Source organism: Mixophyes fleayi, chromosome 9 (assembly GCF_038048845.1).
Source record: "Mixophyes fleayi isolate aMixFle1 chromosome 9, aMixFle1.hap1, whole genome shotgun sequence".
In the NCBI taxonomy this organism is placed as follows: domain Eukaryota; kingdom Metazoa; phylum Chordata; class Amphibia; order Anura; family Limnodynastidae; genus Mixophyes; species Mixophyes fleayi.
The window spans coordinates 132,718,454-132,745,480 of NC_134410.1; the positions used below are offsets into that span (position 1 = coordinate 132,718,454).

General features: G+C 45.0%; 2 protein-coding genes across 5 annotated transcripts in view; one reads left to right on the forward strand and one right to left on the reverse strand.

The window, feature by feature from the left end:
• Positions 1–23,482, reverse strand: part of SLC2A6 (solute carrier family 2 member 6) — a 119,967-nt gene extending 96,485 nt beyond the window's left edge. The window contains exon 1 of the mRNA XM_075185822.1: positions 23,381–23,482. The gene's annotated coding sequence lies outside the window, so the exon portion shown is untranslated. The remainder of the gene's footprint in view (positions 1–23,380) is intronic.
• Positions 23,483–26,311: 2,829 nt separating this feature from the next.
• The window catches only part of LOC142101368 (ADAMTS-like protein 2), an 89,726-nt gene continuing 89,010 nt past the window's right edge, over positions 26,312–27,027 (forward strand). For 3 of the 4 annotated variants that reach the window (XM_075185813.1, XM_075185814.1, XM_075185815.1), the window contains exon 1: positions 26,312–26,397. The gene's annotated coding sequence lies outside the window, so the exon portion shown is untranslated. The remainder of the gene's footprint in view (positions 26,398–27,027) is intronic. The other variant, XM_075185818.1, reaches the window with a different exon arrangement.

The following is a 27,027-nucleotide window of genomic DNA, read 5'->3' on the forward strand; positions in this document are numbered from 1 at the left end:
GCCTATAAACATTTAACTTATTTTAATAACAAATTTAATGTTATTTAAACATCACAGCATTAAAAAAAATACTCTGACCTAAGCAGGTACAGTTAGGGCATCATTTTGCACCTTGGCACAACCATGTTACACTTCTGGAGTACAAATTTAGAGTTAGGGGGTCACATTCCAGCGTAACTCTAAATCTCAGTGTAATAATGCAGCTGGCAGAAACAGACACTGTTCTCCTTCGATGCAAAATAAAATTGTATTTGCAGGACTTCTATTGCAACACGGTTTGTCCATACTTCAGCTGGATTTTCTCCTAACGCTAAAGGAATCCAAGAATGTGACATCTCAGCTCATATGAAGATCTGCACCCTCACATATCCTGAGACCTACATAGATATGAAGATCTGCACCCTCACATATCCTGAGCCCTACATAGATATGAAGATCTGCACCCTCACATATCCTGAGCCCTAGATAGATATGAAGATCTGCACCCTCACATATCCTGAGCCCTAGATAGATATGAAGATCTGCACCCTCACATATCCTGAGCCCTAGATAGATATGAAGATCTGCACCCTCACATATCCTGAGACCTAGATAGATATGAAGATCTGCACCCTCACATATCCTGAGCCCTAGATAGATATGAAGATCTGCACCCTCACATATCCTGAGCCCTAGATAGATATGAAGATCTGCACCCTCACATATCCTGAGACCTAGATAGATATGAAGATCTGCACCCTCACATATCCTGAGCCCTAGATAGATATGAAGATCTGCACCCTCACATATCCTGAGACCTACATAGATATGAAGATCTGCACCCTCACATATCCTGAGCCCTAGATAGATATGAAGATCTGCACCCTCACATATCCTGAGCCCTAGATAGATATGAAGATCTGCACCCTCACATATCCTGAGACCTGGATGGATATGAAGATCTGCACCCTCACATATCCTAAACCCTAGATAGATATGAAGATCTGCACCCTCACATATCCTGAGCCCTAGATAGATATGAAGATCTGCACCCTCACATATCCTGAGACCTGGATAGATATGAAGATCTGCACCCTCACATATCCTGAGCCCTAGATAGATATGAAGATCTGCACCCTCACATATCCTGAGCCCTAGATAGATATGAAGATCTGCACCCTCACATATCCTGAGCCCTAGATAGATATGAAGATCTGCACCCTCACATATCCTGAGCCCTACATAGATATGAAGATCTGCACCCTCACATATCCTGAGCCCTAGATAGATATGAAGATCTGCACCCTCACATATCCTGAGCCCTAGATAGATATGAAGATCTGCACCCTCACATATCCTGAGCCCTAGATAGATATGAAGATCTGCACCCTCACATATCCTGAGCCCTAGATAGATATCAAGATCTGCACCCTCACATATCCTAAGACCTAGATAGATATGAAGATCTGCACCCTCACATATCCTGAGACCTAGATAGATATGAAGATCTGCACCCTCACATATCCTGAGCCCTAGATAGATATCAAGATCTGCACCCTCACATATCCTGAGCCCTAGATAGATATCAAGATCTGCACCCTCACATATCCTGAGCCCTAGATAGATATCAAGATCTGCACCCTCACATATCCGGAGCCCTAGATAGATATGAAGATCTGTACCCTCACATATCCTGAGACCTGGATAGATATGAAGATCTGCACCCTCACATATCCTGAGCCCTAGATAGATATCAAGATCTGCACCCTCACATATCCTGAGCCCTAGATAGATATCAAGATCTGCACCCTCACATATCCTGAGCCCTAGATAGATATGAAGATCTGTACCCTCACATATCCTGAGACCTGGATAGATATGAAGATCTGCACACTCACATATCCTGAGCCCTAGATAGATATGAAGATCTGCACCCTCACATATCCTGAGCCCTAGATAGATATCAAGATCTGCACCCTCACATATCCTGAGCCCTAGATAGATATCAAGATCTGCACCCTCACATATCCTGAGCCCTAGATAGATATCAAGATCTGCACCCTCACATATCCTGAGACCTGGATAGATATGAAGATCTGCACCCTCACATATCCTGAGACCTGGATAGATATGAAGATCTGCACCCTCACATATCCTGAGCCCTAGATAGATATGAAGATCTGCACCCTCACATATCCTGAGACCTGGATAGATATGAAGATCTGCACCCTCACATATCCTGAGACCTGGATAGATATGAAGATCTGCACCCTCACATATCCTGAGACCTGGATAGATATGAAGATCTGCACCCTCACATATCCTGAGCCCTAGATAAATATGAAGATCTGCACCCTCACATATCCTGAGACCTGGATAGATATGAAGATCTGCACCCTCACATATCCTGAGACCTGGATAGATATGAAGATCTGCACCCTCACATATCCTGAGACCTGGATAGATATGAAGATCTGCACCCTCACATATCCTGAGCCCTAGATAAATATGAAGATCTGCATCCTCACATATGCTCAGACCGACATAGATGCACATAACCCAGGACTGCAGTACTACCATACACATCACAACAAGTAGTACGCTAATAATGCACCAGAAGCACTGGTTTCCACACACTTCCCTGCCATTCCCTCCTTATTACATTATTTAGCAAAACTCCTCACAGTGACTACACCTTTATGTATGACAGAACTAACAAAAAAAAACAAGTAATTATTTAGGTTTTAAACTTCCTATATAACGGAAGTTAACCATAAAAAACACATATTTTAAAATAAAGTTTAATTGAGTAATTTAATTTAAATATAATTAGATCACTTAAAAAACCTCATTCATCTCTTTGTTATAAAATCAAATATTTTCTTTTTATTCTTCATCATAATATTCTACTGATCCAATGGGAAATTCTTGTGTTTATAATAAAATGTGAGGATAAAACCCCCATAAAATCTGACAAAACAGGTCTCTGTGAATGTCTGCCACTGGTGGGATTTGCCTGAACTGACTGGGAATTCTGTTAGCCATTAGCTTGTCACGAAGAGCCAGCATAGGAAAACACTTGACTGGCAGAGCGGCTAGTAAGGCTCTTGGGCATCTAAGTCATTCAGCGTTGGCTTCTATGGGTCTGTTTTGTCACATTGGATTAATACATAAGAATTTCCCATTGGATTATGCCGAAAAGAGAATTTTATTTTACAATAAAGTGATGAACTTTGGCTTGGCGAGTATTTTATAACAATATATTTAACAATTACATGTCCCAGAATGCAATGGCTGCCAGTGCATGCTGGAACATATAGTTCTACAATAGTCGGCGTCAGATCCTTAATAACATGGGAAACTTCATGTGTCATCAATGGTTACGCTGAAGTTTAGCTTTGGGGCAGACCATGTTAAAGCCATTTCAGGAGCAGCAAAGACAAGACAGGCTGAGAAATGTTTAATAGCCCTTCTTCCCGTTTATTGTTCAGATGTAAATCGCTGTCTGCACCGTTCTGCCACTTTCAGGACGAGGTGTTAATACATACGGCACTCTGTAATTACTTCTTCTCTTCTGTGTGTTCTCCCATCCACAAGTGATCTGACCCAGCATTATTCCAGCACCGCATGAAGAGGAACAACGTCATTCTCATAGGTGTCTGATGAGCTTATGGATCTACTTATTGCTTATAACTTGGATTTGTTGTATTAATGCTAAACCAATCTTACTTTGACTTTCAGCAATGCACGTACCTGTATCATCATTTGAAGTGACCACATAACCTAAATCACAAGATATTTGCTACAAAGGTTCTGAGTGCATTCACGACTAGACAATATATTTAAGTTTCAGTGATTTAAAGACTTAAAACATATTTCAGTTATAAGTTAGACAAAATAAATGCAGATGTGAAAACAGAGGGTATGGAGGGCGCTGCTCATGAGAGAGCGTATAATGTACAGAACAGACAAGAGGCGCGAGTCTTGTCTGATCAGAGCTAGGAAACACTCCCGCTTGATAGATTGTGTCTCTGAGGAGCACATTAGTAACACTTTATAGAGAAATAACTTGCATGGCCATGACACATTATACTAACATATAACTTTTACATAAATTGCATAAGAATCCACAGAAACCATAATACTCAATTATAAGCCGCAAATTTATGTACGCAATTGTGTCTAGGCTTCTTTCCCAGCGCAAATCAAGCTGACTTCACGGTCTGCGGAACAGCCTCAGGAAAATAAATCTGCTGGATCCAGCTGAAAATGCCCATGGAGGAAAGAGCACAACGAGGCTCCCAAGTCCAACCTACTAATAAGTTACAGCCCCCAGCCTTATATAAACCTACCTATATAATGCACAGGTCAGCTCACTTATGGCTGATATTAATCACGTGTTATTACATGTTACGCGTGAATGTCCCCATTAAATTGGTAAAAGTTCAAATGCTCTTTCCCCCCAAAAAAATGGAAGCTACAAAATGCTTCTCATTATAGGACAAGACCTGACTAACGCCTCCGTGGTGGTGAAGACCACCCTGCAGAAGGAACAACCTTCTACCCCTGGATCTCACTGAAATAAACAAAGAAAACTAAAACTGGCTTTTGCATTAAAGCTTCATCTCTTCATCTGGGCCACTGAGAAAAAGGCCGTTATATTGGTCATCCCAGGACAATGACTGGGTAAGTGACTGTCATACACCCAGATATGTGTCCATGGAAACAAATATTACTTTCATCACAAATGAGTTCCGGGTCAAAACATTCCTCCCTCTCACGCACAGTTCAGACGTAGTGATTATTCTACGTCCTTTGACTTATTTACACTATAACCCTGGCACGTGGTGCCCGCAGGCTGCTCCCAGTATCTGCTGACAAGGGGCCAGCACATAAAACGATTGCCATGGACGTGCGCCCAGCCCCCAGTCCTGGGATTGTGATGGTCTCTACGGATAACGGTAACAATCAAGCACTCATTCCGAGAAAGAGCAGACCTGGGTTTGGCATTACACATATCCAAATCCAATTAGTGTCTGAAAGACACCCAGAGCGTGGTTTATTTCAGCGTGGATTAGCTCAGACAGGGTCTGTGTACAGAGTTTGGAAGATCTCATATGAAAAACTGTTTCAGGGGTGTAAATGCCAAGTTCTGATAGGATAATCAATCACTTTTCTTAAGTGTAAAACCTGCCAGTTCTTTTTTTTTTTTTAATTATGCAGACTTAACCCCTTTACAGAAAGGGATCTGTGCTCGGCTTGTGGTATGTAGTGATTGCAAATCACATCTACAGCTGAATTCCCCCCTTGTACAAGCCGCACACTAAACTATTTCCTCCTAACAGGAACCTCATGTGCAGTTCTTGGAATATTGTAAACAGATTGCACCAATATGCTGCTCTCCTGTTCTAAAGCTACTGAATTTGTACAAGATCTAACAGAGACCAGAGGGTGCATTACAGGCTCACAGGAGGCTGGACTAATTATTATTAAGGCTAGGTACACACTGACCGACGTGTTATCTACAACGACTGTACCTACAATCGCTCGGGCGATTCATGCGCACACACTAGACACGTTTTAAATGATTAACAAAACACCGACCGTCCAAGTAGGGACTTTTCACAGCCATATTGTCGTGTTATAAGATTTTGATTTCGTACACAATGAAACGACACATGACGTCCCTGCAGCGAAATTGTCAAAGAAATTTAAATAGAGGACAGAACATCTCTGGAAAGAACGTCCCAAAAACTCTTAACAGTAAAAGGAAACACATCTTCTTTATTCCTTCTGTAACACATGTTTGTGTACAGTGTACGTTCGTTCGCAACTGCACAACAACGATAAGACATCTTCTAACTACCTTCCCAGCAGCTTTTATTCATCACTAGATGTACACAGGTGTATAAGTATGCCAGCAGACAGATCCAATACACATCTATAGAAAATATAGGTATGTGCAGACAACGGTATATAACAGGGCAAGCAGACATATGCTATACACATACATGCAATAGACAGCTTCTATTGCTTTGCCATTACAAGCACCTAACTGACTGATGTGCGGACAACGCACTACGTGGGACAGCTCCAGTCTCCCATTTAACTTCCTACCTTTTCTTCTGCCTCTCCCCCCTCATTCCCCTTTCCTCCTTCTTTCCCCCGTGTCTCTCTGCCTGTCTACCCCACCCCTTAGATTGTACGCTCCTTTGAGCAGGGTCATTTCTCCTCCTGTCTTCACCACTTTTAACTCTGCTCTCCAGCTACCTAGCCCTCCTCCTCGAGGACCCTCTTCCCCCCGTCCCCTCTCGCTTCCTCCTCTCCCCTATGGGGGTTTCCCTGTCATCCGTGCCCTCCCTCTTGGGCTCCGCCATATGCGGGACCTTCCTCTCTCCCCTCCCCCACCCCTCTAGTTGTGCTTTGAGCTCACTGAGTTACTGTGCTTATTGTTTACTGTAATGTGCTGTCTCATCTTGTATTGTAATTTCGTTTGTCCCTGTACGGCGCTACGGACACTTAGTGGCGCCCTATAAATAAAAATGAATAATAATAATAATAATAATGAAACCGTACGACCAACCTAATGAGCAGACAACTGGCACTTTGAGACTTTCGTGTGACTCTCTACACACTAACGCGACATCCAACTGAATGGTCGTATGTCGGGAACGAGTATTGGGTGAAAAAGCTCCAGTGTGTACCTAGCCTAAGAAGGAATAACTGGAGAAGAGGCTAGAAGAGGGACATACGTCTACAATTAAGAAATGAAGAGAAGGACTCTGGTCACCATTATGTTGGACGATTTGTGTTCTTTTCCAGAAATAACATAGAATTCCTCTCTGCATTTTCCGCACTCTTTCATGTGAGCAGTTGATTGTTGAAGTCTGTGGTCGGAAGGGGACTGAGAGCCATTTACAAACTGGCCCTCAAGTGCTTTATTGACATAAAAAGGCTCAATCTGCAGAACCCGTAGCGATGTGCCCAAGATAATGCCAGGTTTACTTAAACGCCCAGGAAGGTGCCCAGAATGCATTTATTTAGTTATAGGTAACCTGAATTTCCAATTCACTTGCTTAATGGGGGATGAACCTGTGTATGCACAGACCCTTTGTGGTGCATATACAGATGCCTGAATCATGAAGGTCTTGTCAAGACGATGATGTGGTGTAACGGTTCTATGAAAGCGGTATACAGTTCCGGTATATGTTGGATACACTCTACTACATTTAAATATGTAAAAATAAATTGTAAACAAAATGTGGACATATCCCTTGAAGTATCTGCTTTCTTCAGGCTTTCAGCATTAGAGTGGGGCCACACAGGTGCTGTACAAATATAGAGGTTCATCCTGAGTTGGGCACAAGCCCGTTTGTTTAGCATAAAATCCGTAAATTTATATTGTGCACGCCAACAAAGACGTACGCCTACGCCCATATGCAGGTTTCCTCACATCTGACACTTGCGCTTGGATCGGAGGGAGGAAGCGTCTAAAGACTGAGTACAGCAAGGGAGAGAGCACGCAAACTGAGGCAGACAACTATACCTGTTAGTAGCCTATCAGATGCAGGTGCCTGAGGGCTGGTGCGAATGCACACTAACGACCTCTGATTGATTGATATGATACAGTGGCCGTATGTCAGAATGACAGTTCTGTTACTTCATCCGTACACAAGAGAGGACGTAATCTTGGCGATAGGTTACAGGTGCAGAGCTGGATGGATCTTGAGGCACCTCCGACTCAGCACATAGGTGTAAATACTCTATTTTACGTGCAGCTCTTCAGAGCTTCATATGCATTTAACTCAGCCCCATAATGTAGACGTTTTAAGAAAATTCCACCAATGCTTTTTTCTGCAGTCTCTTAAGTTTATTTAAAACACATTAAAAGCAGCGTTTTTCCTGTTGAGCGTTTGTTTTCTGTGAATGAAACAGATCTGATATGTACCGCCATCTAAGCACGACATTACCGATGAGGAAATAACACGTTTCTATGTACGGTTCTATGAAAACACCACACGCAAAGGCACTATACTGCAGCTGTGGGAGCTCCCCCACATGCACACCTATTAGTCCTTGTTGTTTGGTATCACTCAAGGACACAAACTGGTAAGGAACAATAGTATTTATGCATAGTTTCATATTGATGTACCCATAAAATAAATGTAATAGTGCATATAAGAGCTTACTTTTCTGCATATTTACATTCCCAGTAATGAGTGGAAGCTGCCATATTGCTTTCTATATGATCTGCACCTGGTCATCGGTATGAGATGCACCAATGATAAGAGAACACAGTGCGTGGTCTACTCCACGGCGCTGTCACCGACAGCAAAGGTGTATAACTTATTTCCTGGCTGTATTTACTAACGGCGGAGCACACCACACAGAGATGTATGGGAATAGAGAAAGCTGCCGTGTGTAAGAACCCTTATTACATGAAATGATGCCATCAGGATAATCCTTGTGATAAGGTGTTAGTGAATTGGCCATCACCACCTCATGCAGTAAGGAATCTCACAGCGTTATCCTAACAGTACAGAGTCTGTCCACTGCTGATGGTGAAAACTATCTTCATTCATATGTAACTGATGACTTCTGGTAAGAAAGCTGAATTAGGTAAATCTTGTATACATGTTAGACGTCACCTCTAGTTCCCCTCATCAGATGTTCACCCCCCCTAGTAATGAGTTTGCCCATGTCTGAGCCCTCGGAGTATGTATTATTAATAATGGAAAGAGGCCACTGTACTGGTTATATCCTCCCCAGATAGCGTATCTTCGAGCAGACAGGACACTGCGTATGGGGTCTCACCACCTTTATATCTACACATTTTTGGAAACTTTCTTTTGCAGTAACAAAACTATGAAACACTAACACAAGCGCCACTGACTTGAGGGTACACTCGCAAACAAGTTTAATCTCTGGGGGGTGGGGTACAATTCTGTGCATGTCCTTACTGTCCTCCAGGTGTAAAGGGCTGTAAGTGTAAGATACACATATCTAGATACAGATGGCCCATGAATGGACTTGTGTCCAATGTGTATGAATCCCTCAGCACCGGGCTATATAACGTATACAACGTTCAGCCTGGTAAGTGTACTTATAGGACCATTACAGTGTGATAGTGATAGCAGTCTAACACTAAATACAATCACCTGAGCTACAATGTTAAAATGATGAATTGATGTTAAAATAGAACTAAACAGGGGACAGTATTAGAGATTGGCTCCTCACTGTGTACAACAAGGGCATGTCAGAGAGCTGTTCAAAAGGTGCAGAAGATATTGTGTTATCCAGGTATATTCTCCTGGAGGACACACAAGTGGGATATAAGTACGTTGCAGTTCCCCTATAGATAGATCCCTGAGAACATTATATCACTATACACCTATAAGACGTGAACAGAGAAAGCCCCCTCCAATCTGAAAACGTTTCACTGAAACCCACTTATACTGTTCGGCTTTAAGAATATTATAGTTTTCCAGTAATTATTATAAAAAGTGAAATTCTCTGACCTTTGGCGAGTTGTCTAATCTGTAATTAATAGATTTGCAATGATTCCTTTCATAAAGCAGAAGATAAAACAATTCAGAGCAGCCATCTTTTAATGCGCTCCTGCCAATTAATATTTATGAATGGACGTCAAAGCTTCATAATAAAGGAGTGTTTAATTACCAGTGATTACTGAAGCTTTATATTTCCTATTTCCTGGTGGAATGTGCAACATGCGATGTGTCAGGATAATGTGCTGTTATACATGAATGTGACTGGGGAAAGACATGTCGTTTCTCTTGTCTCCTTCCACTTTAACTAAACCTGCACACAGCATCCATTTTGCCTAAATGTATAATTTATTCAGCCATTTAAAGTGCACCTGTCATCTACGTGCAGTGGAGGCGGCCATTAAGGATGCACTAGTGACATCAACGAGGCCCCTCCAGACCTGGCAAGTGGGATTGTGTCACATGGTCTCATAAAATGATGACATGAAGTCCCCCCCCCTCCTCACGTCCTTGTAGCCCTCACATGATAAACTATAGTAACGCTACTTTTCTCCACATGAGCCGTGTTCTGGGCCCTTATATACAACACTGAAGTCATATACGTTGGATGAACACGTGGCTGCAGGGCTCAGACATACCTCCCAAGTGTTACAGCGAGAATGGGGCGTGGTCACCTCATGATGGCGGTGTGGCTGCGACACGAGGGGAGTGTCTCGTTATCACGTCCCACAGGGCCAGTGCCTAGTGCCCCATGATTGTCCCCTGTACTGGTGCATGCACCAGAGGCAGATGTACGGCTCTCACATACCTCGGCCCAGTACTGGGACTCCAGCCTAAACTGGGACAGTCGGGAGCAGCGATTGTATTCTGTCATTCAATGTGCGCTGGATGGTGCACAAGGTGCCCCATTGAAAGTAATTGCAACAGCCAAATTCAGACATCTACTTGGATGGGTAGAAACCAAGTCAGTCATTTTACAGCAGCAAAGTGCGACATCTCCAGACTTTGAAGTTGATTGGAATAGTTCATCCTGCAACACAAAATCTAATGATTGCATTTGGATGGGGAATGAGCCAATTATTGTGGCGTGGTTGCACTCCTGCAGTCACCACCATCCTGACGTGCTAATCTACACGTCTTCCCATAACACAGATACAAATATGCAGAAATAGGAAAATGTGTTATATCAGGACAGAGAAAACACATCTGCATTATATTTCACAATTTGCAGCTTCATAAATGAGGATACATATGTTCAACAGTTACATGATGGACATTTATTAGGTAGACACCATCATATAGGCAGGGTTGGAAAGTCAACAATAACAGCAACAACATTATTGGGCCAACATTTGAAACGTAGACATTAGATCGACAATAATATCCCTAACCCTAAACATATAATACGGTTGTCATTTGAATTGGCGACCATATGAATGTCTAGTCGTCGATCACATCACACAGAATACACTTAACAACTGAAGATTTAGTATACACATCTTTCTAACCCATTTATCTTTTCAGCTTCATATCCCTCAACCTCTTCGTCATTACAGAAACATTTCTTACATCCCCTGCAGCAGTTCCCTATTGGCAGTGAATGATACGTTGTTGCACTTGGCTAATGGTAAGTGTGTGTGTGTGTTGCTAACAAGGGCTCCTTCATCTAGTGATACTAATTTGACCGTAGCCACGGAGAGCTTGTTGTACAAGAGCCGTGGTCCGTAGAAGGTGGGTGCAGCCAAGATCCTGGGATGGTGGATAAAGGAGCATTGGTTGTTTAATACAGAGAAATTGCTAGTGGTGTAAAAGGAAGAAACGGAGCGCTGGATTACTGATATATTCTTGTCTGCTAGGATGGAGACTGTGGACTGGAATAATAAGGAGGCCTGAGAAGCTCAGTATATGGTTGGATATATATGATGGTAATTAGCAGTAAGGGGGCATGAGAAGGATATGTATGGAAAGGGGAGGGAGGTGGAGGTTACGGTTACGTCTAAGGCTGGGTTATCAGACCAATCACACGATAAACCAGCATTAGGCCCGATATCACATTAGTGTGTACTCCGCAACGATGATCATTCCGAAGCTCATTCTATCATTTTATTTCATTTTTAAACCAGACTAAAAGTCTTGTTCAAGGATGGAACAATGTCGTTCACATCCTGCAGAGTGTCTGCACTCACGGCCGGCAGTGTCCATAGAGCTCTGTGGAGTGTACACCTTTTCAGCCCATTATTAGGACAGATGAAGAGCACAGGTCTGAAGGTAAATCTTGTAAAACGTGTGTATAGTGTGTACACATGGATCGGCTGCTGATCGGGGCTGTTTTTCACCAATCTTTGGTAAAATCGTTAACTATATCACAACGGGAGAAATTTTGCATAGAGATTACCCAACCTAAGACTAAAGGGAAATCACTGAGTGATCATCTCTGAGTGGAGTAAGAAATACAAAGAGCAAAGTCTGTCTATACCTGTCCATCCCGCAACTACAGATTGTGGAATCATAGCTGAAACTTACAAAGAATTTCATTGTGTATTTTGGAAAAGAAAAAAAATCAGCTGATAAATCCACCCTACGCCCGCCCCAAAAAAAGACGTTTGTGCTATTCAGCCAATTCCTGGTTCACAGCGTCCCGCGCTTCTCTCAGATCCTGTGGAAGATTACGGAGCTTCATCAGACTTTCTAATCACCGCAGTGTTGGGTTTCTCAAGTCCAACAAGGATGAAGGTTAATGTCCAAGAATTAATTACAGAGGGTTAAACAAAATAACGCTTCACACAAATATCCTCTTCTTCTAATTCCGGAATTGTTTGATTAAATCGAGGGGGCTACTATTTGGTTGAGTTGAGGGGTGCGTATAAGCCGATAGGAATCAAGGAGGGAGGTGAATGGAAACAGCTTTATATCCTCATAAAGGACATTACAAATATTTAGATATGCTCCTTGGGTTATATAATGCTCCACTGGTATTTCAAGTTTTTATTACTCAGATTTTTAGGGAGTTACTGGGAAAACTTTTGGCATTTCAATGACATTATCCACTTCTGAAGAAAAGTAAATTTGAAGTAAAACGGGCTATATTATTAGTATGGACGTGTCAAGGTACAGACTATTACTTTTTATAAATTAATTGTCCTTCATTGTGGCCCCTAATACTGCAATAAGAATGGGGCCAATCCTGCGGAATGCTCTTTTTGAATGGACCCTTAACAACAGCTGTTATTGGTTTTAGGAGTATTGTTCAGGTGAGGCACCAATATTTTTTTGTTAAATTACAGTGATAATGGATTATCTGGACAATAATAAATTAGACTTGTTGTTGTGAAAGGCCTCACAATAATAGTGTTAGTGTGAACGCTGTTACTATTACCACAGGCGATTGTGACGTCCGCCAAGTTTCCAGCGATAATAATAACAGTCCATGACACAAAGCCCTTTACTAGTAAATCAGTAGACGGCATTTGGTTGGTGCTTACGGGCACAACGGATCACCAGAGATGGGGCTGGCACAAAGCGCCCACCTCCAGTGTAACGCACACTTCCACCGCTCCCCAGGCCAGACTTTAGTATGTATGGGGACCGCCGATTTACTTTATAACACAGGTGAAAAGAAAAGTACTTCTGAACACTTCTTATTTATCTGCAAGTCCTCAGACTGTCCTGGTGTAACACAGACTGCGGCCAACCTGGCCACAGTACAGATTTCCTGTGGTGTTTGGGGTTCTGACCTAGAAGTTTGTCAGTGAGCAGAAAGCTTTGATCTCAGACAAATAACAGAGAGGTCACCACACCCTGGAGAGATTTTCCAGCAAGGACTTGGGTGAATGCAGCTTAATAGATCTATAAGCTAATTCTTAATTAATAATATGTTCTGAAAAATGTGATACAAAGCAAACACACACCCTTTTCTGCACTTCGTTGCATTGTAACTGACTCTCCAAAATGTAGAAATCTGTGTCCCTTTCTGACAGTCTACAAAGGCTGCAGACAGGCTCCCTGTACACAGAGCGCACACAGCTGAAATACAGCAGGGACTACTGCAGACAGAGTGGACTGTCAGCAGCCCATGAGAATTGATGTATAACAGCCCCAATAAATGAAATTTCAACATTGCCTTTTAAGGGAAAATATAGTCTATTGCTAAATAGGGATTATTTTACCCTAAATGGAGAGTTAAACCTATTTTTCTGCAGACTTGTCAGCATGTTTTTATTTATTCATGTAAACTGTACGTCTTAGTGGCAGTTAAATGTCCTCTCCCTCTATAGCAGCACAGCCGCAATCTATCTTATAAAACAACCACTGTACTGCAGCAAGGTAAAAGCCAAACACAACAGATATCATCTGAATGCTTTCTCTGCTTTGTTTTTTTACTTATTTACTTTCTAATGTTAATATGAAAGTAATATGTCTTATGTCCTATGCCACAAAGGGTTACACTCGGAGAGGCCACTGGCGCACGTGTGCCTTGCGTGATGCCCGGGCTTCTGTGACTATACAGTTCTGGTTGCATTCCTAACACCCAGCAGCCGTCTGTAATACACATTTGCACTCTAAATTAAAAAGGAACTCTTGGACGAGAATGGGGCTGTGAGGCAACATACCAGCTGAATCGAAACAAATTGGGCTCCGGGAAACTGCGGCAGATTAACGGTAATGAATTACTGCTGCATGTGATAAAAGCTTTCAGTATGCTGGAATAAAAAGACTCACATCCTTCTGTCTTAATGTAGTGTCTACGTTGTCTCTTTCATTCCCCAGCCCAGTTAACTCCACCATGTCCTTCAGGATATGTTATAACACTACTGGAATCGCTGCTACAAATCTACTGGGCTTTCCCACCATTGTAATAAAAGTGCTGTGGAACGCACACTGGTGCTGGTAATAACCACTGTTGCTGGAGGAAGCTGCACAGCTGATTGTTCTGGTGACAAAGCAACCAAGGTGATAAAATGGGAACGCATTAGGCCAAGGTGCACTGACGACTGCTCAGAGCAACAAAACACATACAGGACGCTGGTGCACAGCCCGTGTGCAGTCAAATGGTGACTGTAAGAGGACAGTCTGGTGTCATTAGTGACAACAACCTGCAGACTGTTACTAACATCCAATGACCAGAACCCATTGAACATATGTGTTGTTCTCCTTCTGTTCCCTGTACAGTGACTGCACAAAACATGGGAATTACTGCACGCAGCCCGCATGGTATGTACCCATGTATAACTCTAGCATGTATTCAAAGTGCCACAACACCCCTAATACATGTTTATCAATTATGACCGGGCATCTAGCGACATTCACAAACCTTTGTATAAACACTCAATAGTATTACAGGTCTTAAGATGTAACTAGAGGCTTACTGACAGTGCATCATAAAAGGGGCTTCCAAATGATCAATGCCGGATCTCAAATGTATTTATATCACAGAAGTTCCTAAAGCTTTTACATATTTCAATATTTAAAAGTACATGTTATTTTGTGGATATTTAACCTATAAAGGAGCTCTGCATTTATGTAATGAATAACACAGCTGTGAAGAATATGTCTGCCCAAATTTGTATATTACAGTTGGATCTTTCCCCACAACTGGCAGAACCAATGGATCCCATGTCTCCGCCGTTCTGGATAAACGGTCACTCTTCCAGTACAACACCCTGCAGAGCATAGAATGACTACAGCACTCTGGACAGAAAGAAAGATTTTGGTTCTTTTGGATTTTGGATAAATACAGGTAGACATTATAGCATGATGGAGAAGGTGGAGGAGAGCAACCAAGTGGGGTCCTATAATCTGTTTCTGGTTCCCCTGAAAGTCACATATTCAGTACATTCTACTGAGGACCCACTTTGGGGTCAGTATTACACCATTGGTCTATTAGACAAATTAACTGTACTGAATAAAGGTCTGACAAAAAAATGCAGCACAGTGCTGAGGAATAGTCCCTTTATTCGCTGACATAATTCACTGTATAGCACCCTTTGTTATTCCACAATGCCACACTATGCACCTTCATCCACTTCTGTCTCTATTACCTCGTACTACTCCTTATTTACCTCTCCTCCTCCTCCTCCACTGCCTCGTACTACTCCCTATCTACATCTCCTCCTCCTCCACTGCCTCATACTACTCCCTATTTACATCTCCTCCTCCTCCTCTGCCTCGTACTACTCCCTATTTACATCTCCTCCTCCTCCTCTGCCTCGTACTACTCCCTATCTACATCTCCTCCTCCTCCACTGCCTCATACTACTCCCTATTTACATCTCCTCCTCCTCCTCTGCCTCGTACTACTCCCTATTTACATCTCCTCCTCCTCCTCTGCCTCGTACTACTCCCTATCTACATCTCCTCCTCCTCCACTGCCTCATACTACTCCCTATTTACATCTCCTCCTCCTCCTCCTCTGCCTCGTACTACTCCCTATTTACATCTCCTCCTCCTCCTCTGCCTCGTACTACTCCCTATCTACATCTCCTCCTCCTCCACCGCCTCATACTACTCCCTATTTACATCTCCTCCTCCTCCACTGCCTCGTACTACTCCCTATCTACATCTCCTCCTCCTCCACTGCCTCATACTACTCCCTATTTACATCTCCTCCTCCTCCTCTGCCTCGTACTACTCCCTATTTACATCTCCTCCTCCTCCTCTGCCTCGTACTACTCCCTATCTACATCTCCTCCTCCTCCACTGCCTCATACTACTCCCTATTTACATCTCCTCCTCCTCCTCTGCCTCGTACTACTCCCTATTTACATCTCCTCCTCCTCCTCTGCCTCGTACTACTCCCTATCTACATCTCCTCCTCCTCCACCGCCTCATACTACTCCTTATTTACCTCTCCTCCTCCTCCTCCACTGCTTCATACTACTCCCTATCTACATCTCCTCCTCCTCCACTGCCTCATACTACTCCCTATTTACATCTCCTCCTCCTCCTCTGCCTCGTACTACTCCCTATTTACATCTCCTCCTCCTCCTCTGCCTCGTACTACTCCCTATCTACATCTCCTCCTCCTCCACTGCCTCATACTACTCCCTATTTACATCTCCTCCTCCTCCTCTGCCTCGTACTACTCCCTATTTACATCTCCTCCTCCTCCTCTGCCTCGTACTACTCCCTATCTACATCTCCTCCTCCTCCTCCACTGCCTCATACTACTCCCTATTTACATCTCCTCCTCCTCCTCTGCCTCGTACTACTCCCTATTTACATCTCCTCCTCCTCCTCTGCCTCGTACTACTCCCTATCTACATCTCCTCCTCCTCCACCGCCTCATACTACTCCCTATTTACATCTCCTCCTCCTCCACTGCCTCGTACTACTCCCTATCTACATCTCCTCCTCCTCCACCGCCTCATACTACTCCCTATTTACATCTCCTCCTCCTCCGCCTCTTACTACTCCCTATTTACATCTCCTCCTCCTCCACCGCCTCGTACTACTCCCTATTTACATCTCCTCCTCCTCCACTGCCTCGTACTACTCCCTATCTACATCTCCTCCTCCTCCTCCACCGCCTCATACTACTCCCTATTTACATCTTCTCCTCCTCCTCTGCCTCGTACTACTCCCTATTTACATCTCCTCCTCCTCCACCGCCTCGTACTACTCCCTATCTACATCTCCTCCTCCTCCACCGCCCCGTACTACTCCCTATTTACATCTCCTCCTCCACTGCCTCGTACTACTCCCTATTTACATCTCCTCCTCCACTGCCTCGTACTACTCCCTATTTACATCTCCTCCTCCACTGCCTCGTACTACTCCCTATTTACATCTCCTCCTCCACTGCCCTATACTACTCCCTATTTACTTCTCCTCGCACTAGCCCGTACTACTCCCTATTTACAGCTCCTCCACCGCCCCGTACTACTCCCTATTTACATCTCCTCCTCCACCACCCTGTACTACTCCCTATTTACATCACCTACTCCACCGCCCCGTACTACTCCCTATTTACATCTCCTCCGCTGCCCCGTACTACTCCCTATTTACTTCTCCTCCTCGCACTAGCCCGTACTACCCCCTATTTACATCTCCTCCTCCACCGCCCCGTACTACTCCCTATTTACATCTCCTCCTCCACTGCCCCGTACTACTCCCTATTTACATCTCCTCCTCCACTGCCCTGTACTACACCCTATTTACATCTCCTCCTCCACTGCCCCGTACTACACCCTATTTACATCTCCTCCGCTGCCCCGTACTACTCCCTATTTACATCTCCTCCACTGCCCCATACTACTCCCTATTTACTTCTCCTCCTCGCACTAGCCCGTACTACTCCCTATTTACATCTCCTCCTCCACTGCCCCGTACTACTTCCTATTTACATCTCCTCCGCTGCCCCGTACTACTCCCTATTTACATCTCCTCCACTGCCCCATACTACTCCCTATTTACTTCTCCTCCTCGCACTAGCCCGTACTACCCCCTATTTACATCTCCTCCTCCACTGTCCCGTACTACTTCCTATTTACATCTCCTCCGCTGCCCCGTACTACTCCCTATTTACTTCTCCTCCTCGCACTAGCCCGTACTACCCCCTATTTACATCTCCTCCTCCACCGCCCCGTACTACTCCCCATTTACATCTCCTCCTCCACCGCCCCGTACTACTCCCTATTTACATCTCCTCCGCTGCCCCGTACTACTCCCTATTTACATCTCCTCCGCTGCCCCGTACTACTCCCTATTTACATCTCCTCCGCTGCCCCATACTACTCCCTATTTACTTCTCTTCCTCGCACTAGCCCGTACTACCCCCTATTTACATCTCCTCCTCCACCGCCCCGTACTATTCCCTAGTTACTTCTCCTCCTCGCACTAGCCCGTACTACTCCCTATTTACAGCTCCTCCACCGCCCCGTACTACTCCCTATTTACATCTCCTCCGCTGCCCCGTTCTGCACAAACTGAAGCAAACCCCTGACCCACAATTCATCCTCCCATGTCCTCTCTCCCTCCTTCCACCTTCTCCTGGCTTCTATGGGCATCTCACCATCTTTATCCCAACCGTCAAAGCATTTATACACTCCCCCACTAAGTATAGGGGAAAACAATGGTTTCTAAATGCTAGATTTAGAAAGGGTGTTGTTAGATTTTAGAATAACGCAAAAGGCATGCAACTCACTCAGTTCATCTGCCCTACCCCCTATCCCAGTGGTCCTTGTAACCCCCGATGGTGGCCCTGATTAGACTATGGAACCAGGACATGAATAAATGATAGTTCAGCAAATGAAACCAGACAAAGGCCAAACTAGACAAGAACTGACAGGGCCAGATTTACTTTTTGTTTGCTGCCTTAGGCCCAGAGTTTTATGTATACTATCCCTTTTGTCCCAACCCATTAACCCCATGGGTCTAGGCCAAATTTGTGCCTCAAGAGTCCACATCATGCTCTATATTTTCAGGCTCCCCGGGAGTCATTTTTCTGCACCTCATTGCATTATGTGAAAAAAACATTTCCGCAAACCACAGGCGTACTGTAGCAGCCCATGTGAAAAACCAATCAGTAGCTTTTCTGGTGGCCAATAAACCTGCCACGGTTGGTAAAAGCAGCAATTTGTGAGCCCGGGCAGACGCTAAAAGGTTAAACTGGGAATCCGCTAAGTGATATAGCAGGGAGTAAATAAGACTCAGTATGAAGCAGGCAGAGAACTGTGCAGACCATTTAACAGGGGCAATAAAGGTATAGAATTTCAGATCATCTTACAGTAGAGGAGAATAACAGAGGCAGGAAATTTCGGTAGCAGACTTGACAAAGGTCAGCACTCCAGACTTTAACTGAGACAAAAACACCTACTTTATTGAAAACATCAAGATTTCTGGCACAGACTCCACTGTCCCTGCAGGCACGGCACTCGTCAGCATTAAAGAGAGGGGGGGGGGGACTTATAACAGACTATATTGTCTGCTCTGCTGTACAGAATGGTTATAATTCCTACCACTGTGTACCTATCAGGGGATAATCTGCTCTTAAGGCAGAACACCATGTGCTTGGTGAGAAAAGTTATTATTTTTCATGAAAGGCACTATAGAAATTACGCTATTATCCCAGATACACATACATTTATTTTTTTCATGTTTACATGTTATTGAAATCTTTAAACAATTACAGAGAATAAGCCAATATTACATAGATTACAGACACCGTGCAGGAGTTGACCTCATACAAATGTAGCTAGATAGGTGGTGTAAACTTATGTAATTGTGTGGTAATCACATTAAGATAATATCCAGAATTATCTGCAGGAACATCAGTTCTCTCAGTCCCACAGACACAACAGAAACAGAGGACAGGTCGGTATGGCTCTCTAGTGGGGGGTGGACCAGCATATCAAGAGGTCAGGGGGCAATCAGCAAGGGGGGCAGGAACTGATGTGACTGCGTTCTCTGTACAGCGCTGCAGAATTAGTGGCGCTATATAAATAGCTGATGATGATGGGAACAAACTTACAGGAAATCATCTTCATTCACAGATGAAGTAAATCCCATAAAGACTGTCTGGACATTGGAGGAATAGATTGATGAATCTGAGGAACCCAAAAGAAACCTTTGAGACCTGATGGAGACAAAATGATTCTTAATAGTAGAAGATGTTGGGGCCACCTAGGCTCTTAGTTTAGTCATTATAGCTAAATGAATCCTTGGACACTTTTTACTGCCCAAATTAGGGCCATTTTCATCCTCTGTAAATCGTGTTTCATCATGGGAAGTTACAATGGATAATTAGCCCGGTATAAAGAGTTTATCAAGACTTAAAGCATACTAAATTGATGTCATATTGATATTCAAAGCTGGGATTTTGTGTTGTAGATTTGTCACCTGATATACCATGAAAGATTGGGAAGTGATGTCTGGGGATACGTGAGGGTTAGAATAATATTATCACCAAAAAGGCTCATTCTGCGGTCAGTATTGCATAAATATTTGCATTTTGGAACATTGGCTAATGGATCAACCCTTACTCAAACTAATTATCATACATTCCACACCTATCCCCCCCCCCCCCATAATAAAAGCCTTTCTTTTAAAAGAGTACCTGAGGCCTTGTCTTGGTTGGGGTATCTCGCCTCTCTCTGTGCCGTGGTTGGTTGCGCATTCCCTACTTATACCAGGCAAAAGGCAGGACCTTCTCTGGAAAGCCCAACATGGTACCACAATATTAGTGACTACAGGATTGGTTGTTATTAGTGACTTTTAGCAGCACAGGGATGTGGACAGCAGCGGGTGATGCCACAAAGCCACAAGTTAGTGATCCCATTAGAGGCTCCATAAGTCAGGGGTAGATGCAGAGGGGAATCCACGCCATCATGGGTACCCCAAGAAGAAGCATCAGAAGGGTGTGTGTGGTGGCTGCATGTTAACAAAAGAGGGAGAGCCCCCAGTAAGCAAAGGTCCCAAAAGAAGAGGAGAGCTTTTGGGAGAGCACCGTGGGAGTGGGTACGTGGCCAGATGCTGTGTTGAGGTAAGTGTGTCTATACTCTGAATGGGGGATATGTTTTGCGGCACAGCTGTGAAAAACACAAAGTGGGAAGAGCCCCTGGAAGAAATTGTTCAGCTGTCACAAACGGGTGAGTGGGTGGAAACAGGACAATGAAAGCAAGTAAGCCCCATATGGAGCCCCCTGAGAAGTGCCCCCATAGAGAGGGGGGGTTTGCTGCAGAGGCAGCATGGCTACTCAGAAGGAGATGATGGAGGCCCACTATATGAGACCTCCCGTGCTCCCTTACCAAGAGGAGGGGGGGGGGGGGCACTGCATCAAGGCAGCATGGCTACTCAGGAGATGATGGAGGCCCACTATATGAGACCTCCCGTGCTCCCTTACCAAGAGGAGGGGGGGGGGGGCACTGCATCAAGGCAGCATGGATACTCAGGAGGGAAGGGCACCATGGTGAACCGCGTGATAAAAGGACAGTCATTTATAGGGGCATTGTTCCGGACTACTGTAGAAGATATCATGGAGACAGTGTCTGCAACCATTACACTTATGTGTGGAGGAGAAAGCGTTTTAATAATAACTGATGAATGCTTTATGATATGGCCTGGTGCCCGATTTTATTGGCTTGCTTTGCACTAACACTTTGTACACCAGTGTCCTCTCCATGGTAAACTTATACATTTAGGGGTCCCCTCTGGTCTTTTATTTGGCCACCAACTAGCAGGGGCGAAGGGCTGTATATGGTAAGCAGTCTTCACACCTCTCTCCGGTACAATCCATGTTGTAACACAAGCAGTACAAATATTGGCTGCTTCTGCATGTAGAACACAAATACTATTTACACTCTGATTTAGAGTTGAGCTGAGACAAGGAACCCCCCAACCCCCTGCAACACAACATGATTTTTGCACAGATGCTAATTTGCTCCTTTTTTGCCTCGCTCCTACATGTAAATGAGGACGTTATTGGTGCTATTCAAATGAAACACTGATTTTGGGTCTCTGCTGATCCAGTGGGGGGACCTGACACTGATAGACAAAAGTCCAATCCAAAACCATGTGACAGGTTCTCTTTAATTTCTGAAATTATCTTAATGGCTGTGGCCATATTAATTTACATCACTGTAGCAATTGGGCAGCACTGGCAGCAAATAACAAGGAAGACACAAGTAAAGGCATTGATGTACTATGAAATCATACAATTTGAACATATCAAGAAAAAACACAAAAACCTAGAGGATAATGCCATTCTCAGCAGTTTCCAAATATATAACAAGCATGAAACAATGTATAGGATTGCAACAATAAAAGTGTCATTTCACAATAATTGCCTCTTTTACAATGGTAACGCTACGCCTTTGTTTTTAATGGGGAGACTATCTCAAGGGTTATTGAGAAATAATTGTTCCATTCTAGAACATAAAATCTCTCTGCAAGTCACAGTTAAATAATATATAGGTGTAATCTAAAAAAATGGTTATATCTACTCAGCAAAGACACAACATACAATTATCTTACACAGTAAAAAGCTGCAGGTACTTTATGGAACAATCTGTCACTGGAAGAAAAAAAGAATTATATTGCAACATTCCACACAGAAATAAAAGTTAAAGATGCTTCACAATCTCCAACACCGTCCTGGAGATCTCCAAAATGCCACAAATATCTGCTTTTAGGACGCTGCGTTATTATAGCGACACTAACAGTGTGTGCAGAAGCTAGGTTACTGAGCCTTGTATCCACACTACAGGACGTCAGCTGTGAACACACCGTGTGCAGGATCAGTACCTTCCACACGACATCAGTCTTAGTCCTGTTACACACGGACAATATACAAGGCACAGTCTTCCTCAACGCCTTACACTGTCTAATAATATTCCTGTGTCACACGGCAGATCTTCAGCTGTTACTGAGCATAGACCAGGATCCACACTGTACACATGATTTTACAAACAGATGATGGGTCACGGCCTGATGACCAGGGGCAGATTATGAACTTAAATTGGCCCTGGAAACTTTTATTGAAAGTGTCCTCAAGTTGACTGGACCAAAACAATTGTAGATGGGGCAACAAAGGCGAGTGCCCCTTTAGCCATAGCCACAATGGCGGTAAGCCAGACAGCGCCTGAGATAGCAATAACAGAACAGATATGGACGTTGTACGTACCACCGGGATACTTGTTAAATAGACTTCCACACAAAAGTAATCTTTCCGCCGGCCGGGGTTACCAGCAGCAATAGCAGCATTATAACCGGCAGTAACCCTTTGAAACGAGAAAAAGCCCTACTTGAGTTATTAAAGGACATGCAGAATCTCCAATAATGAATTCCTGCCCGGCAGTGTCTATCAGTGCGCACTAATAGGGTTTGGAGCATGATGAACAAGACCTATAACATAACAAAACTTTAGTCAGCAAAAATGAATAAAATCAGAACACTCTTACCTGCCATCCTTAGGTTCAGCTATGGGGCGATGGAGGTGACTGTCCTTCTTGTCGTCCACGTCACCTCTGATCACCAGCCACCGGCACTGGTTCTGCCTGACGGACCCCAGAGAAACTGAGGAAGGAAAAACATGAATTGTGGTGTAAGTGTGTTGTGGGGGCAGATGAGAGAAAAGGGGGTGGGGGGGGTGAGATAAGGGGGGGGATGAGAGATAAGGGGGGGGATGAGAGATAAGGGGGGGGGTGAGAGATAAGGGGGGGGATGAGAGATAAGGGGGGGGATGAGAGATAAGGGGGGGGGGGTGGATGAGAGAAATGGGGGGGTGGATGAGAGAAATGGGGGGGGGATGAGAGAAAAGGGGGGTGGGTGAGAGAAAAGGGGGGTGGGTGAGAGAAAAGGGGGGTGGATGAGAGAAAAGGGGGGGGATGAGAGAAAAGGGGGGGGGGGGGATGAGAGAAAAGGGGGGGGTGATGAGAGAAAAGGGGGGGGGGGATGAGAGAAAAGGGGGGGGGGGGATGAGAGAAAAGGGGGGGTGATGAGAGAAAAGGGGGGGGGATGAGAGATAAGGTGGGTGGATGAGAGAAAAGGGGGGGTGGATGAGAGAAAAGGGGGGGTGGATGAGAGAAAAGGGGGGGTGGATGAGAGAAATGGGGGGCGGGATGAGAGAAAAGGGGGGGAAAAGGAAGACATACACAGAGGGGGGAGGGGTTGTGGTGCAGGTGTGTTGTGGGGGCAGATGTGAGAATAGGAAGGGGAGACATACACAGAGGGGGGGTTGTGGGGCAGATGTGAGAATAGGAAGGGGAGACATACACATAGGGGGGGGGGTTGTGGGGCAGATGTGAGAATAGGAAGGGGAGACATACACAGAGGGGGGGTTGTGGGGCAGATATGAGAATAGGAAGGGGAGACATACACATAGGGGGGGGGGTTGTGGGGCAGATGTGAGAATAGGAAGGGGAGACATATACTGAGGGGGGGTTGTGGGGCAGATGTGAGAATAGGAAGGGGAGACATACACAGAGGGGGGGTTGTGGGGCAGATGTGAGAATAGGAAGGGGAGACATACACAGAGGGGGGGTTGTGGGGCAGATGTGAGAATAGGAAGGGGAGACATACACAGAGGAGGGGGGGTTGTGGGGCAGATGTGAGAATAGGAAGGGGAGACATACACAGAGGGGGGGTTGTGGGGGCAGATGTGAGAATAGGAAGGGGAGACATACACAGAGGGGGGGTTGTGGGGCAGATGTGAGAATAGGAAGGGGAGACATACACAGAGGGGGGGTTGTGGGGCAGATGTGAGAATAGGAAGGGGAGACATACACAGAGGGGGGTTGTGGGGCAGATGTGAGAATAGGAAGGGGAGACATACACAGAGGAGGGGGGGGGGGTTGTGGGGCAGATGTGAGAATAGGAAGGGGAGACATACACAGAGGGGGGGTTGTGGGGCAGATGTGAGAATAGGAAGGGGAGACATACACAGAGGAGGGGGTTGTGGGGCAGATATGAGAATAGGAAGGGGAGACATACACATAGGGGGGGGGGGTTGTGGGGCAGATGTGAGAATAGGAAGGGGAGACATACACAGAGGGGGGGTTGTGGGGCAGATGTGAGAATAGGAAGGGGAGACATACACAGAGGAGGGGGGGTTGTGGGGCAGATATGAGAATAGGAAGGGGAGACATACACAGAGGAGGGGGTTGTGGGGCAGATATGAGAATAGGAAGGGGAGACATACACATAGGGGGGGGGTTGTGGGGCAGATGTGAGAATAGGAAGGGGAGACATATACTGAGGGGGGGTTGTGGGGCAGATGTGAGAATAGGAAGAGGGGGCAGATGGGGAACAAGGGGAGACATACACAGAGGGGGGGTTGTGGGGCAGATGTGAGAATAGGAAGGGGAGACATACACAGAGGAGGGGGTTGTGGGGCAGATATGAGAATAGGAAGGGGAGACATACACATAGGGGGGGGGGTTGTGGGGCAGATGTGAGAATAGGAAGAGGAGACATATACTGAGGGGGGGGTTGTGGGGCAGATGTGAGAATAGGAAGGGGAGACATACACAGAGGGGGGGGTTGTGGGGCAGATGTGAGAATAGGAAGGGGAGACATACACAGAGGGGGGGTTGTGGGGCAGATGTGAGAATAGGAAGGGGAGACATACACAGAGGGGGGGTTGTGGGGCAGATGTGAGAATAGGAAGGGGAGACATACACAGAGGGGGGGGGGGGTTGTGGGGCAGATGTGAGAATAGGAAGGGGAGACATACACAGAGGGGGGGGTTGTGGGGCAGATGTGAGAATAGGAAGGGGAGACATACACAGAGGAGGGGGTTGTGGGGCAGATGTGAGAATAGGAAGGGGAGACATACACAGGGGGGGGGGGGTTGTGGGGCAGATGTGAGAATAGGAAGGGGAGACATACACAGAGGAGGGGGTTGTGGGGCAGATGTGAGAATAGGAAGGGGAGACATACACAGGGGGGGGGGGGGGTTGTGGGGCAGATGTGAGAATAGGAAGGGGAGACATATACTGAGGGGGGGTTGTGGGGCAGATGTGAGAATAGGAAGAGGAGACATACACAGAGGAGGGGGGGGTTGTGGGGCAGATGTGAGAATAGGAAGGGGAGACATACACAGAGAGGGGGTTGTGGGGCAGATGTGGGAATAGGAAGAGGGGGCAGATGGGGGAACAAGGGGAGACATACACAGATACACTGAGGAACATACAACGGGGACAGTAATTATCACCAATTCCTGTATTTCCTGATATTTCTCCCCCTCTGTCACTCTGAGGACATTTTAGTACACAGCAAAATGTGCCGAATGGCAGCACCTAATACTAAGATTTGGGGTACTGATAAGTAATAATTAAGAAGGGATTACCCCGTTAGCAGCAGCTCAGGACGCAGAATGGCGGCGGATACAAGATGGCGGCTCCTCCACCACGTGACACCGCGCCGGAGACCTGTCCTGAGAGGAGACCGCGGGGGAGAGACAGCGGCCATTATGGAGGTAAGAGCGGGGGGCGGCAGGCTGCTGTGTGTATATAATGTTTATGTATGTATGTATGTATGTATGTATGTATGTATGTATGAATGTGTGTATATAACGTGTGTGTGTGTAAATGAAACTTCCTGATATGTCAGTAATGATGAATGTTTATAGTTGCTATAATGCTGCACAAACTCGAGTAAAGCACATTGTGACAGATAAGTGTCCACCCTGCATAACAAACTGTCATCCTGTGGAACTACAAGTCACAGTGCGCCATGTGAGCCACAGGTATGCTGGGACTTGTAGTCCACGACAGCTGGCCTCTCTGTGTGGTACATTGTGGTGTGTGTAGTAGGCACAGTCTGCTGAGGTGATATAATGTTTATTTACTAGTTCTATTCCATCCACATTACTCTGCCCCTGTTACCTCCATAGATTATCACACTGCAGTCACCTGGCCTCATTCATCACCACTAGTGTTTCCTACCATTGTCACTGCACTAAATATCACAATATAGCTGACTGTATCCTGATTAAACTGAGACTACTTCCTTAGTCACATCTAGAATGTAAGCTCTGCGGATCAGTTCCCTCGATCCTAGTGGTTTCTTTACATAATTAAGTCATTTTATGAGTTGTGATTATATA